Genomic DNA, 15,684 nt, shown 5'->3' on the forward strand with positions numbered 1-15,684 from the left:
CAGAAATCTTATCAAGTGTTTTTGTCTTATTTTTAGTCTTTTCAGACTCAGTATGAGCCACATTTTCCTGAAAGGTCCAGAAAAACATCTTATTTCAAGTGATTTAAAGACAAAAATGAGGTCTGAGTTGGTGTAACACAGGGGTAGCCAACCAGTCAGAGACCAAGAGCCACATCACACACGTGGTCTTACGAACACACTTCCTCTCACACATAAACAAAATAATATAAAATAAAAATCAACACATTTCCAATTTTCAAAGCGAGGTTTACTGTGTTTGTGTGTTTAAATTTGTACTAGAGAAGAGAAACTGAAACTTAAGTATCAATCCCAACTGATCTAAACGTTGGCATCCATATATGTATAGTTTAGATTGATCGGCACATCACTACTCGTGACTATAAATATTTTTTTATGAATAGATCGAAGAGCCGCACACCAAAAGGCAAAGAGCCACATGAGGCTTGCAACCCACGGGTTTGCCACCCCTGGTGAAACAAGTGGAAAAAAAAATGGAACAAGTGAAAGTTGGAACAAGCCAAAATCTGATCAAAATGTTCATTTCCTGTCAGGCATTCACACGGTCACGCCCTCCTGGTGGCTAAAGCTAGGAAGCTTTTTCTTCTTGAATGTGGTCGGATCGTCGAGCTGCATGAGCAAGGCTTCTCGCAGCGTGCCGTCGCTGCTGAGGTTGGACGCAGTAAGACAAAAGATCCCGAGCATTATGGAACAAAAAAGTCAAGTGGTAGACCCAAAAAATGACACCTGGGCTGAGCCGGAGGATCCAATTGGCTGTCCATCAAGACACAAATTAAGGCCCTTACTGGAGCCGACTACAGCGCAATAACCATTAGACAGCATCTGCGGGAAAAGGGTTTCCAAAACAAATTCTAAGACCTCGTCTCCTTCAACGCCACAAATCTGCCTGTTTAGACTTTACCAGGGAGCATCAAACATGGGATATTGAAAGATTCTCTGATGAGAAAAAATTGAACCTTGACCGTCCAGATGGCTTCAACGTTACTGGCATGACGAGGAGATCCCACCTGAGATGTTTTCTACCCGGCACAGTGGAGGGGGTCCGTCATGATCTGGGGCTTTTTCATTCAGTGAACACTGGAGCTTCAGGTGGTGCAGGGTGGTCAAACGGCGGCTGGTTACGTCTTCTTCTTCAGGGAGAATAACATCACTCTTTGGACCATCCCACATGTTCCCCTGATTTAAATCCAATAGAGAACATTTGGGGATGGATGGCGAGGGAAGTTTATAAAAATGGCCGTCAGTTCCAGACAGTAGATGCCCTTCATGAAGCCATCTTCACCACTTGGAGCAATGTTCTCAAAAGCTTCCTGGAAACACTGTGATTAACGAGAACGGTGGAGCTACTCAGTCCTACTGAGAAAAACTTTTGTTCCAGTTTGGAGAGTTTTGAATTTTTTTTAATGATGATCAGCTGATAACAGCCTATTCCAATTTACTTATTTTTAATAAATCATTTTTTCAAAGTGCTTTTTGTCACACTCCACTTCTTGTTTTTGCATATTGTAGCTCTACTTAAACCTCATTAAGACCCAAATGTGTAAAAGGTAAATTCTAGCAATTTTTCAACTGGTCTTAAGATTTTCATCAGGTCTGTATTAGGCCAAAAAAGACAGCTTTTACTGAAAATGAAACAAAAACACTTGATGAGATTTCAGTTTTTTGCAGTGCAAGTATTTGCAATAAGTATCCCACCTCTAAGTTGGAAGATTTTGGAAAATTAGACCGACGAAACTACATTCCTTTGCTCTTCTTGAAGACTTCTTGAACCAGACTTAAAATAGACTCTAGATAAGATTACACCTGTGCTTTGGTCTGTGTGTGGTCAGGAGCATGCAGCAGGTTTAAAGCCCTCTTCTCTTACATCTGTGTGCGTCGTCCAACACAAACCGCTCTCTTTATGGACTCAAAACACAAGCAGGATTCAATTCTTGCACAAAACCCCAGTTTCAGATCCAATCCGACGCTACAAACTCAACTTCCTGTTCCTCTCTTGAATCCCTTCTCTCCACCACAACAGGAGATAACTCCAGGACTCTCCTTGTGGTTTGCTCTTAGCTCTCATCATTAGCCCGCTGACGTCTGGATTTTTCGGAAATGAGACCATCTAAAGATTTCTGCAGCAGCAGGAAAAGAAAATAATGCATTTGCTGCATCCTCGGCCTGTGGTGACCTGTAGATTCGTCTGACTCATTTCCAGCTGAGTGTGTCCTGATCTACTGAGTTCAAGGAAAATGTTTTGCAGTCTGAAAATGTCTGTGTAAACAGTGCGTATGACCAAAGCAGCAATTTTTTTTCAGCTTCAAATTTCTTCAGCTGCTTTTCTTTGCATGAGGAAGATGGTTCAGCAAATTATGTGAGTGTGTTAACAGAGGATGCAAAGAAAAGGACTCTTAACTGTGGCACCGTTTCATGTTACTCCACCTGCAGGACACGCACTGCAAAAAATTGAAATCTTATCAAGTGGTTTTGTCTTATTTTCAGTAGAAAATGTCTTTTTAGACTTAAAGTGATCCTCCGGGATGGAACAAGTTGGGTCCTATCACAAGGTTTAGGGCAGAAATTACCCCTACAGCAGTGTTTTTGTGCAGCAGAAGCCCAGAGCGCTCGCACCAAACACCCCCTCCCTGCTCCTCTGCCGGTTTCCTCTGCACTCAGACGGGGCCATATTTTACTTGACCAAAAACACAAATAAACGGACTCCCACTGAAAAAATCTGATATCTGTCTGCATTCACGCTTTATTTAGAGAATTTTCAGCTCGTTACTTTCACACAAAAACACCGCTGAATAAGGCTCTAGTTCTCATCGTGTCTCTTCGTCCTGGCAGACTACCTGTGTTTGTTTATATCTGGCACGCCGCGCGCGGACTGATACACTAAGCGGCGAGCACCTAGTAGCCAGCTGTGGACCTGCAGCAGAGGTTGCGCTGTTTTACGGCACGATGAGAACTAGAGCCTTATTTAGCGGCGTTTTTGTGTGAAAGTAACTCGCTGAAAATTCTCCAAATAAAGCGTGACTGCAGACCCATGTCAGATTTGTTCGGTGGGAGTCCGTTTATTTGTGTTTTTGGTCAAGTAAAATATGGCCCCGTCTGAGTGCAGAGGAAACCTGCAGAGGAGCAGGGAGGGGGTGTTTGGTGTGAGCGCTCTGGGCTTCTGCTGCACAAAATCACTGCTGTAGGGGTAATTTCTGCCCTAAACCTTGTGATAGGACCCAACTTGTTCCATCCCAGAGTATCACTTTAAATGTATAATTGGTAGTTTGATTTAGATACACTTTTTCATACTGGTTAAAATGATCTATATATCCCGATGGCAGCAATACATGACGTGTTGTAAAATGAGAGCGAATACTATCCGCTATCTACAGCAGGAGAGAACACTTTTGAGTTTTCTCATGCTGCATTCAAATTCATGCTAGTTTTTCAGGACTGCCAACTCTGCCTTTAATATGAGCCACATTCACCTGACCAGTCAAGAAAATGTCTCATTAAAGTTATTTAAAGACAGAAATTAGGTCTGAATTGCTTGTAACAAGTATAAAATATTTGCCAAAAGAACCAGAGAAAAGTTAGTTGTATTAAGAAATTATTCTAATTTCAAGTAACTTTTCTCTTGTTCCATTGGCAGATTTTTTTGATTTGTTAGAAGCAATTCAAACCTCATTTTTGTCTTTAAATAACTTGAAACAAGACATTTTTCTGGACTGGTCAGTTAAGAGTGGAGTTGAGTATAACAAGACAAAAACACATGATAAGATTTCAGCTTTTTGCAGTGTGGGGTGACAGATTTCCAAAGTGGTCCAAAGAGACAATAAAACAACAACATGTACTTACAAAGACTTCATTTTTTGGGCTTTGGAAACAAAACAAACTTCACTAAACAGCTGATTTATTAACACAGAAAACAAACTGATTAACTGACCCTAAAAATAATCTCTGGGTGTTTCTGTGGGAGCATCTTTCCCTCCTCGCTCACAGAAATGATGCAACAAATATGCCACAGTTTTTGTACACATACACATTGTTTGTTGTATGACTCACCTTTATAAAAACAAATTATGAATCCTGTTAGACCTGATTAGGGCTGAGCTATTTGTGGATCTTAAACCGGGAGTTCTCCAAGACTGAAGCCAGCATCTTCTACCTTAAAATGAAGCTTTATAGATTTTATTTGTGGATTCAGGTCCCAGGTCTTCATTTGGACCCAGTTTTAGGACCCTCCACCCATGCAGGTGTTGGTTAGAATGTAGATAGAAAGCTTTTAGCCGTGTAGAGCAGGTCTGATAGTCAGAGGATGAGGAGGATGGAGGATGGGAGAACAGGCCGAGCTCTGGCGTCTGCACAGATAAAGCCGGAGTGTGGCACGATGGACTCAAGAAGCGGCCACTTGACACTCATAGATAACAGCCATTGTCTCTGTGTTTATGTGTGTGTGTGTGTGTTTATGTGTGTGTGTGTGTGTGTGTGTGTGTGTGGGTAGACACAGGAGACAGACACAGCAGAGGAGGAGAGCTTTGTTGGCAGAGTTGTTGCTTGTGTCTGCTCACCAGAGTAAAATTTTTGGGATGTTTGAAGCAGATCGTGCTCTGAGTGTTTTTATCCTGGACATCAGCTCTCTCATTCATGAACAGAAAATCAAATATTGATAATCTGTTTGGTTAATACGACTGATCCAGGGTTTTTTAACGTTTAAAGTTTGGATGAAGACGTTTGAATGTGTTCTCCTCAGTTTCTCGAAGGTCGTCTCTTAACTTTGTGCACTCAGACGTAAAACAGGTGCAGCGTCGTGTGTAGCAGCCGGTGATGTGAGCTTTTTATTTTCCTTTCTCCGCGCTCCTGCAGTTATAGATTTCATTTGTAATGAGGCAGTAAATAACAGTTATTTGTATCAGGGAAAGACTCCCATGGCTCTGAATGGATCATTAGCAGAGGCGCCTGGAAGCTCTGAACACCAGCATCAATCCCGTCTGTCCGGCCTGGCAGCTTGATTTCAAAGACTTACCGCTGGACAAATCCTCTGATGCACATTTGGACATTTCTTCTCCTTTAATTATTGAGATGGTTCATTTTTTTTTTCACAGAGCATTTGAAAACACTCAAGATGAGAAAAATATTTTAATATTCTGTCTGTCTATGAGAAATTTCATCAACAAACATTTTTAAACATCATACAGAGTTATGAAATCCCTTTGAAGGATAAAGAAGATGGTGGATGGATGGATGGATGGATGGATGGATGGATGGATGGATGGATGGAGGGATAAATAGTTTGATGGATGGCAAATCATCAGTAAGATAAATTTATAACGTCAATAGATTAAAGCTAAGTAGAGAAACAGAGACATGTGGATAGAAAGATAAAATAGTGGATGAATTGGTGGATAGGTGAACACATAGATAAAGAATAAAAGGATGGATGGATGAACTGATGTATGGTTGGATGAATGATAGATAGATAAAAAGATGGATGATAGATGTATGGATGAATGAATGGATGGATAAAATAATAAATGTATTGATAAATAGAGGGACAGATGGATGGATGGATGGATGGATGGAGGGAGGGAGGGATGGTTAGCTGGATGGGTGGATGAAAGGACAGATGAATGGATGAATGGGTGGTTGGCTGGATGGTCAGATGGTTGGATGGATGATCGATCAAGCAATGGTTGGATGGGTAGATGGATGGTTAATTGAATGGATGGAAGGATGAGCAAATGGAAGGATAGATAGATGGATGGGGGGTTGGATGGTCAGATGGATGGACGGATGGATGGATGGACCCGATGGATGGATGGATGGTCAGACAGATGGATGGATGATCAATCAAGCAATGGTTGGATGGATGGATGGATGGATGGATGGATGGATGGATGGATGGATGGATGGATGGATGGATGGATGGATGGATGGATGGGTGAGTGGATGAATAAATGGTCAGAAGGATGGACGGTTGGTCATCTGGATGGAGGGGTGGATGATTGATTGATAGATCATGATTGGATGGATGGATGGATGGATGGATGGATGATCCAATCAGGGATAGTTGGATGGATAATTGGATGGACAAATAAACATAAGGACAGTTACAATGATGGTTGGTTTGTTGTTTGGATGGATGGATGGGTTGTGGGATTGAAAGATAGATAGAAAAATGGACAAATGCTGAATCAGTGAAAGATATTAAAGAATAACAGACTTGATGGACGGATGAATGAAAGGATGGATAAAGCTAAATGAATGGATGACTTCATTGGACCTGGTTTAATGTTTTCTGTTTGTTAGAGCAACAATTTTTTAACTGTGACTCAAAAATCAGCTTCAACATAAAGAAGGAAGACTGAAACTACACCTCTGAGTGGTGGAGCTTTAAAGTGCAAATAATGATCAGGTTTTTTAACGTGAAAACATGATTCAAAGAGGAATTAATGACACATCTCAGCTTTAACTAAAGGATGAACCGTTCTCCATCTCCAGGCTCAGACGACACGTCTCAGCATCAGGCCGTCCACACTGTGGTGATAACACGCTCCACGCTGAACAAACTGTCCTCCGTCTCTTCCTGGCTGCATGTTAACAGCTGATCACTACACAGAAAGCAATCATGCAAACATGTGTTGTGCTGTGAAGTGGTTGAGGATGGAGGTAATTGGACCAGAAGGCTGTGGGGGAAAAAGGTGCTATCGCAGGGGAAGGAAGTGATGAACGGAGCAGAATTCAGAGCAATACATCATCCCATAGTTCTGATGTCAAACAAGCCTTTGTAAGCATGTTTCCTGCTCCCGTGAGCTTTACTCTCTAATGTGTTTGTGTGCACATTTAGCTTTATAGCTGCTGCCACATGTCAGGAAGTGTATCGCTGCTCCTTACAGAACATTTCTCAGGGTTTTTATGAGAAATCTTCAGATCGCAGGTTTCTGGAGCAGCTATTTAAAAACACTCACATGCTCAGGACATCACGGGTGTATGGTGCTTCTGCAATGTCCAGATATGACAGAGGCTCTGTTCCTCTTGATGCATGGCAGCATCGGCGAGGGGGACAGACTGTACCATCATCTGTTAGATACACATTTGTGCTTGGTCCAGTTTTCACCCCGTTTGGCTGAGTCTGCAGGACTTCAAACGTCCCCCAGCCAGCAGATAGGATACCAGATCCTCTCTGTGACGCCACAAAGCATCTCAGATAGTGAGTGAATACTTAAAGGCGTGTTTATTTTCCATCATGGCAACAGCAGGAAGCAAGAAGACACTGCGGCAGCTTGACTATGGTCTGCAAAAACTGCTAACATCTAATAAAAAAAAAACCCATAGAGTTAATTTCAGATTTCAAATGGGCCAAGCTTCATTTGCTAACACTGACTGCCCTACTTTTTATATTAAGGTTATGTACACAGCATCTCTTTAATCTGATTGCGTTGCTTTGACTCGTTGAATTCCAGCTTTGTCTGAACCATCAGCTGTTGTGTGATCTATTTATCCCATTACATGGTGTCGAACAAACCCTTTGTGATGGAAATGAAGGCTGGGAGCACACAGTTGGAATATTATCTTCCCGTATGTTGACACAGGAACACACAGAAACATGATACCCAGCATAAACATACACACATACTTCATCACCTGCCACACAGTCAACACAACATTGTCTGACATTGTTTTGCTGAAATGCAGAACATCAAGCTCTTGTAAAAAATAGAAATTAACAGACTATGAAACAGGATAGTGAGATGTTTGTCATTTGAGATTACTAGTTTGCTAAAAACATGAGTTTCCTGTCCTGACAATGTCCTGAACTACAACTCCACTAACCCACTGACTTAACGTTAGGGCTGAGACGATATGCTATTCTCGCGATTCGATTTTATTACGATTTTTGGGGTTCCGACTCGATTTAAATTGGAATTCTTCAATATTTACAATTTTCACGATTTTTAGTTTGCTTTTTTAAGTTAGTTAAATGATGATGATGATGTCTATAGACTATATCAGGAGCCATATTTTCCCATGAAATGCACATCATGAGTCACAGAGAAACATTTTGCCCACTGCTGGGGAAGAGTGGTATTTTTTTTTCCAATCCAGTTTATAAACAAAGACTAAAATGAAAAAAAAAAAAAAAAAATTTGAACAAAAAATCCAGTACTAAAATACATTGATTTTTTTCTCCCTTCAATTTAGGTTTGTTATTTAGATGTCTAACCATGACTCCACTTGGACGTCAATATACAGTTCAACATTTGAATGTCAAGTGGATTTTCAAGCAGGAGTGAGTGAGCCCACTGAGCAAAGGGACATTCAAAAGACGTCCTTTCAACATCATTTTTGGACGTCTAATTTTAAACATTACTTTTGAATCAGAGGCATATTTTGTTTGTTTCCATTTCCTGTTTTCCATCCTAAAATGGTGATGTGTTATCCTGAGGCCGTTCATTTTCCTGTAGCAGCAGGTTTTAAGTGGAAATGTGGAACGTACAGTTACCAACTGCTGCTGAGAAAATCAAACGAAGCTGTAGGAAAATGAAAGTATCCCACCTTGAGAATTTGGACAACAGTTATACACAGGAACTAGAAGGAGGATAAAAACTAGTGATATTCGACTTTTTCCCCTTTTTCAGACCAATACCTGTACGACTTGACTTGGGTACTAGGCTGATACTAGAGTACTCACCAATACCAAGTACTGATACCACTTGTACTTATAATACATGATTAAGATGAACAGATCATCTAAACAAAAACAGCACAGTCACTCTGCCATTGAGTCAAAAATAAAACGCAAACAACTCTTGAGTTTTGTTTATGAGAGTAAACCAAAGTGCAAAATCAAACTAATTGTCAGAGTTTTGGTAATTTTTAAAATAAAGTGCAAAATAAAACAGTTAAACTGTTCAATCTCCCTGGTTCATTCACGTCTGAAAAGGACCTGACGCACATTTGCTCTGGAGTCAAACCACAGCAATGTAGCCCCAACTACTGGTGAGGAGGACTGACTTCACGTAAGATTATTTTTGCCTTTAGTATCCGCTGCTGGTATCGACCCAATACCTGATACAAAGACGTTCGATAGATCTTGGAAAAAGAGGTCTGGAGTAGCAGACCAGCGTTAAGGCCTTTGCATACCAACGGTGACACGAATAAGAGGCACGGAATTGCGAAAAATTTGGAGGCGTCACATTTAATCTCTGCAGCTATTTTCCTCCAAATGATGTCTTTGTAGTCGTCGTCTTTGTAGTTTTTATGTCTTTTGTCATTAAGAAACTGGGTGCTGGGACATGAACACAATCAGTGTTGAATGTTTTGGTGTGTGACTTGTCAATAATGTGTGTTTTGATTGGTCAGATGTGTAATTGTCGCAAGTGAAAATTTGGAAAATTTGACATTGGTCTGAAAAGTTCAAGCTGCAATTTTGCTCAGTGAAAGAACGTTGCTGGTGAGCAAAGGGCTTTAGACGTCCAAGTGAAAATACATCTCTTTGCTCAGTGGGAAGTTTCATAAAGATTCAGAAACTTTTTTCCTGCTCATTAAATCCAAAACCAGCACAGAAATCCTCACCAACACCCAGATTATCAGGTCGTATGGTCTGTGCAGAATACGGATGTTGTACTTTCTTCTTCTTGCGCCTGTTGCGAGCTTCTTGTATGATTTATTATCTCATTCCTTTCCAATCTGGGTAAGGTGAACGCTGAGTGTTGGGCCTTTCTGTTACTGTGCATCGCCCGATGAGGGATAGACAGCTTTAATTTTACGACATGAAAGTAAAGAAGTTATTAAAATTCATGAGCTCTCTCATGTACTATGTCATGGTGCTCATGTAGTGGCCGTTGCAGTGCACTGTGGAGAGCTTTACATCATGCATGGTTCACTTTCATAGTAGGTCTTACATGTTATACAACACTTTGCTGCTAGTTTTAATTTTTCAGCCTCTTCTTATTTAACTGTCAACAACTTGGGTAATCTTTCTGTTACTGTACACGGTGCCTCCTCGTACCTGTAGCTCCTAGAAAGCAGTGATGAGCGTTAATTATCACACAGAGTCTGTAGCCTCAGCCTGTTGTTTGCTGCCTGTGGGGCAGGCGTCCAGTGTTTATGCTAATGCTGTGATTACTCAGCCGTAGTGTAACACGCAGATCTGGTGTTAGATGGCAGAAACTTCTTACTTCATCACAGAAACAGGAGGGAGAGGAACAGCGAAGTGGACGAGAAAGAGAGGCATGAAAATGCTGCTGGGATGTGAATTTATTACAGCTCGGGATTAAATGAGTTTTTGTTTTTTGCCGCCATTTATTATGCAAAAAAAAAACAGAAACAAATTTCGTATCATTTGTTGAGTCAATTTACACAAACATGATTCATTTTGTCACAAAAATAGGTATTTTAATATGGGTGTAAATAGGTTTTCCTTTGCTTTGAGAGCCAGGTGGACACTCAAGGAACTGCAATTTGTTTTTGTTTAAATAACATCATGTCATGAATTTAGCATCCAATAAATGAGAGTGATGCAAATCCTTGATTGCCTCATAAACTAAATGCAGGCTCCTGAATTCTGCACAATGCTTTGTTCTTTGCAGGATTACTGGAGGCTGTAGCTAACAGAGAGGAGCTAACTCAGGTAGGGATGTGACTCAAAAACTGGTTCCTGTTGAGAATCGATAAGAAACGTTTCAATCCATTGACATCATTAGCCTTTGTGCTTAACAACTGTCTTATCGAATCATTATAATATGCTGGAGCTGTGGGACCTAATGTTGACTAGTCTGCTGCAGCTGTCTTAGCTTAGCAGTTAGCTAATGTTTCCCAAGAAAACTCTGATTCAGGATTTTCAGCTTGAAGTTTTACTGAAGAACTGAACTCACAAATGAATGAGCATTACCATCTCATAGGAGAATTATATATAATACATTCAACATGGTAAAAATCTATTCATTTACAAAAAAACAATATAAACAAAAAGTGCTAGCTTGATGCTAACGTATATGTGAAATTGCATTGATATGCTAGCATACAAAGGTATTACTTCGGCTTCAGAGTAGAATTTCAACTTTTCTCACAGAAACATTTACTGATTTACAAAAACAGTTACTCTCTGTTGAAAAATACTGAGATCTCCAAATGTCAAAAATGCTCACAGGCAAATGAAAGAAAAGTTTCAAACAACTTAGAATAACGCTATAACCAATTTGAGACACTAGATGGCAAACCTGAGTCAATAGTATTTTTCAAAACAGTATGTCAACGTCACAACAGAATTTTTTACTTAGTTCTGTATAATTACAACCAGAGATGTCCAGATGACCAATTTCATATTTATTCACGTATAAACTCAATCTAATGTTGTTTACCCAGAAAACCTGTAAAGCTACTTTTTTTAAATTTGCATTTTGCAAGATTAAAGATAAAGGTAACGGTAAAGGTAAGTCTACGCAGAAATAATAGATAAAGAGATAAATAACACGGATTAATAAAAAAAAGTAATATATAAGAACCCAATTAAAAAAGAAAAAAAACATAAAAGTGATCGTGACAAAATTAATTATAATGTAAATAAATATTGTAATTAATTTTATCAATTAATTATAATTAATTATAATTAATTTGATCTTTTTTTTTTTTGTTTGGGCTTGATGTTATTATAAATGTAATGCATTTTATTGTATTTAATTTTTTTTTAGGTTGCCTATTGACATTTGGCCAGGGACTACAACTGGAAATTAGGCGCAAAGGCTAAAGCTGCCTCTTTTACTTTCTTCAGTAGATTGAAGAGGACTGTTTATGAAATAATAAACAAATACAAACACAATTACAAAAGTAAAGCTACTTTTTGTGCAGAAAAAACACAAGATCGGATCGATAAGGGCATTGGTATCAAAATCTTATCAATACCCATCCCTAAACTCTTCATAAACAAGCTAAATCTGAACAATAGCTTCTGTTCGTTGCACATTTATTTTTGGATAATTTATTCACACTTTGGGGGATTTATGTCGTCTTTAATCACTTCAACAAACTCCAGTAATAACAGATGCCATGATAGTCAAGGTGATGTACAGGAGCAGGTACAGGAACTGCTTAAAGAAGTTAAACAAAGACGTGTGTGGATGTTTTATGGGTGGAAACAGCTTTAAAATGAATACTTATCAAACCAGAGTGCAAAAAAAAAATGACAAGGCAGGGATTAGTGTTTCTGAGAGATGACAGTTCTTTGTTTCTCCAGCTATAAGTCATTCTTGGGAATTAAATGACAGCCCTATTGTTGTATTTTCAACCAGATATTTAATGCACAGATCTGTTTTTACACCATGCAGTCATAAAAGCTTTGACCTGCAGCCAGATCTCCCATATGGTGAACAAACAGCTACAGCAGCGGTCAGCCAAAGGTAAAGCCCTCAGGCCAACGCGCTGTGGTTATATATGCATCATCTCTGTGTGTAGAATAATGCAGTAAATAGGTCAGGTCACTTTGAAGTGTGGCGTTACAGCGGGCTCTGCAGAGTCAGCTGTTGTTGGAGATGTATGGTTTCTGGTCTGAAGTGGATCTCCAGGTCTAACTCCTCTAAGTTTAAAGATCTGCACCTGCTGTGGATGTGATGTGATGTGATGTGATCATCACCACTGAGGCTTGAAACAGCGTCTCCTCAGCAGCGCCCGGCCCGCCCCTCACTGCAGGCTCCGTGTGATGTGATGCTGGAGCTTGATGAGCACATTGGAGCTGTAATAATTCTCTGTGCGGAGGGAAAACTGGCTTTACAGCTGTGTCTCTGTGCATCCACTGGAGCTCCTGTTTATGTTTTCCTCGGCTCCTCGGGTCATAATCTTGCCGTCTATCCCTCCCTCCCTCTCTTTCTCTCCTTCTCTCTGTCTTTCCTGAATGATTGGGTGGGTGTTTTTACTGCTGCTCTAACCCAGCCGCTGACTTGTAGCTAATGAGGGCTGAGGGAGTGGGGGAGTTAGGACGAAGATGACTCCACTGATAGTGATGGTATGAGACTGATCTCCACCCTGAGGCGGACTGAGCTATCCAAGAGAAACAACATACATTTGTATTCAGCGCACCCCACATACAACCAGTAACTTCTTTTATGATGCGCCTTTAAAGGGAATCCTCACCGTGTCCTCCACATCCTCTGCAGTCATATTTCAGAGAGGCGCTGTCACTGTTCCTGCTGCTGCAAGATGAACAGATTTTGCAGAGATGAGGTGTTTTCTCAAAGCTTAACAAATGTCAATGCAAATAAAGCAAATATCCAATCTGCACATCGTTTTCTCAGAAGAGGAAAGAGCAGCATCAGAAAACAGGGTAAGAAAGGGGAGTGACATGCAGGAAAGGAGCCATTTCAAAGGGACTGTGAACAGTTTTTAAGAGATCTTGAAAAAAGTCTTCCTACAAGATGAGGGGTCTGCCTCAGCTCACATGGATTACAGTCATTTTGGAGACACAAAATCTACTTTATCTTCACAAAAAAAGATAAAAAGTGTATAAAATCTATACATAGTAAAAAATCTACTGGAAAATTATCTAAAAAATTATGTTTTTGTGTTTATAAAATTATGTTTTATTTTTAATACATTTGAGCATATTTTTAAAAATGGAAATAAGGTGTTTTATGAAATTTCAAAAAGTTGCAAAATTTTTAAAAAAGTGTTAAAACTATGCAAAAATTTTCAAAAATTTCAAAACTGCAAAATTTTTTAGAAAATTTTCAAAAATGCAAAATGTCTTTTTTGTTCAACACTTTGCAAAATTCTTCAAAAATTTCAAAAATTTCTAAACTTTGCAAAAGAATTTTTCAAAACTGTAATTTTTTTCAAATTTCAAAACTTTGCAAACTTTTTCAAAAAACTTCAAGGCTATGCAAATTTTTTCAAAAATTTCAAAACTTTGCAAAAAATTTTTTAAAATTTCAAAACTTTGCTAAATTCTTCAAAAGTGTCAAAACTTTGCAACTTTTTTTAATTTAAAAACTGCAATTTTTTTAAAAAAAATTAAAAACTTTGCAAATTTTCTTAAAAATTTTCCAAACTTAGCAAAAAAAAATTTCAAAACTGCAATTTTTTTTTCAAATTCCAAAACTTTGCAATATTCTTTAAAATTTTCATAAATTTGCAAAGTTTTTTAAAGATTTCAAAGCTATGCAAAATTTTTCTAAAATTTGAACTGACCACTGCAGAATAACTACTGACTGTGGGTTGGAGTCAACATTAGCACAAACAGCTTAGCCCTTTAAGCCTTTAGCTCTATCTCTGCTTCTCTTTCTTCTGCTCTTCTGTCCTTTTTCTGTCTGACAGTTAGACTCCAGTGTCCACCACCACTACAAAATTAATCACAGAAATTGTTTTCAGCAGAAAAAAACACAGATCTCTCTTCTCACTACTAAACTTAATCAGCCGGCGTGGTGTTGCCATAGAGACTTGGACGTGCGGTAAATCAACCTGATCGGGAAGTTAAGAAGTAGCATTTAGAAATAACCTGTAACCTTTTTAAGTGTGGATTATGATCAGGCAAATATCGAGAAGGGAGACTTTTTCAAGATCGCTTTCAAACTCCTCACAGTTCCTTTAAGCGGAGGAGCAGCGTGCATCTTGATGAAGTGTATTTCAGTGACTAAACACATCCAACATACGTCTGCTGCGTGTGCCAAGACGTATCCTCTGGAGGATCTAAAAAGAAGCAAAACAAGTAGAATCACACAAACAAACAAAGGCTAATCAGATTCAATGAAGTTAATCCTTCTCAGATGATACATTTTTTTCTATTTTGAAAATAAAAAAAACTGTCATCCTCTTCTCATCCTTGTAAATTTGCAAACTTCTATCCATGCATGAAAAGTTGGAGGGTCTTAATTTCAACAAACATTTCTTTTTTATCCATTCCCCTGGACTCCACTTTGAATATCACTCTGATAAACCTTAAAAAAATCGAAAAGATGCACCACAGATTGGATCCTTTCAATAAAAATAACAGACAATAAAATCCAAGACAGGCATGATTAATGAAGTTTTCCATGAGTATTTTTTTACCATTCTTGAAAGTTTGAAACATTACGACAAAATGCTGCGACTGATGCATGATAAAGAGGCTGGGATTGGATGATAGATGTCAGTCGATGGACGTGATCAGAGCATGATCAGCTGTGTCAGATGTCCCAGGATGCCTACAGGTTGATTGGTAAACATGTAGATCGTTTCCTGTTCTAGTCATTATTCAGAGAGGTGAGTGCAGATCTGCATCTCAGGTTTAGTTTTTTCATCAAGAGCTGCAGACAAAAGGGTTTCCCCTCTGTGTCATCAATATTCATATTTACTCCAGTTCCCATGGCTACAGAGATAATGAAGCAGGATTTCCTTTTGACTAAAAATAAAAACAGCACCTCTCTGAACCTTCACTCACAGCGGTTGTCATCTTTAATCTGTCAGCCTTTGATCCGGGGTGGAGAGGAATACAACCAGACATGTGACACAGATACACACACCTCCTACTTCTTCAAGAGATTTAAGAGAAAGACTTTTGTCATCTATTCGTCCTTGTTTGTGTAAAAATGTGTTTTGTTTCATTGTTGGGTTTTGCCCTCTCGGATGTCAAAGTTAATCTGCGTCATGTGAATAAAGTCTTTCCTACCCTGTGGTTTTTTACTTGAAAGTATTGTC

The 15,684-nt window shown here is 39.2% G+C and overlaps 1 protein-coding gene across 3 annotated transcripts in view; it reads left to right on the plus strand.

Moving 5' to 3' along the window:
• The window catches only part of cacnb4a (calcium channel, voltage-dependent, beta 4a subunit), a 41,615-nt gene that overhangs the window by 17,330 nt on the left and 8,601 nt on the right, over nt 1-15,684 (plus strand). The gene's annotated exons all lie outside the window — the stretch shown is intronic.

The sequence above is a fragment of the Halichoeres trimaculatus genome, unplaced genomic scaffold, assembly GCF_033239565.1.
Source record: "Halichoeres trimaculatus isolate MK-OKI-2021-1 unplaced genomic scaffold, fHalTri1.1 fHalTri1_scaffold_19, whole genome shotgun sequence".
Classification (NCBI taxonomy): Eukaryota; Metazoa; Chordata; class Actinopteri; order Labriformes; family Labridae; genus Halichoeres; species Halichoeres trimaculatus.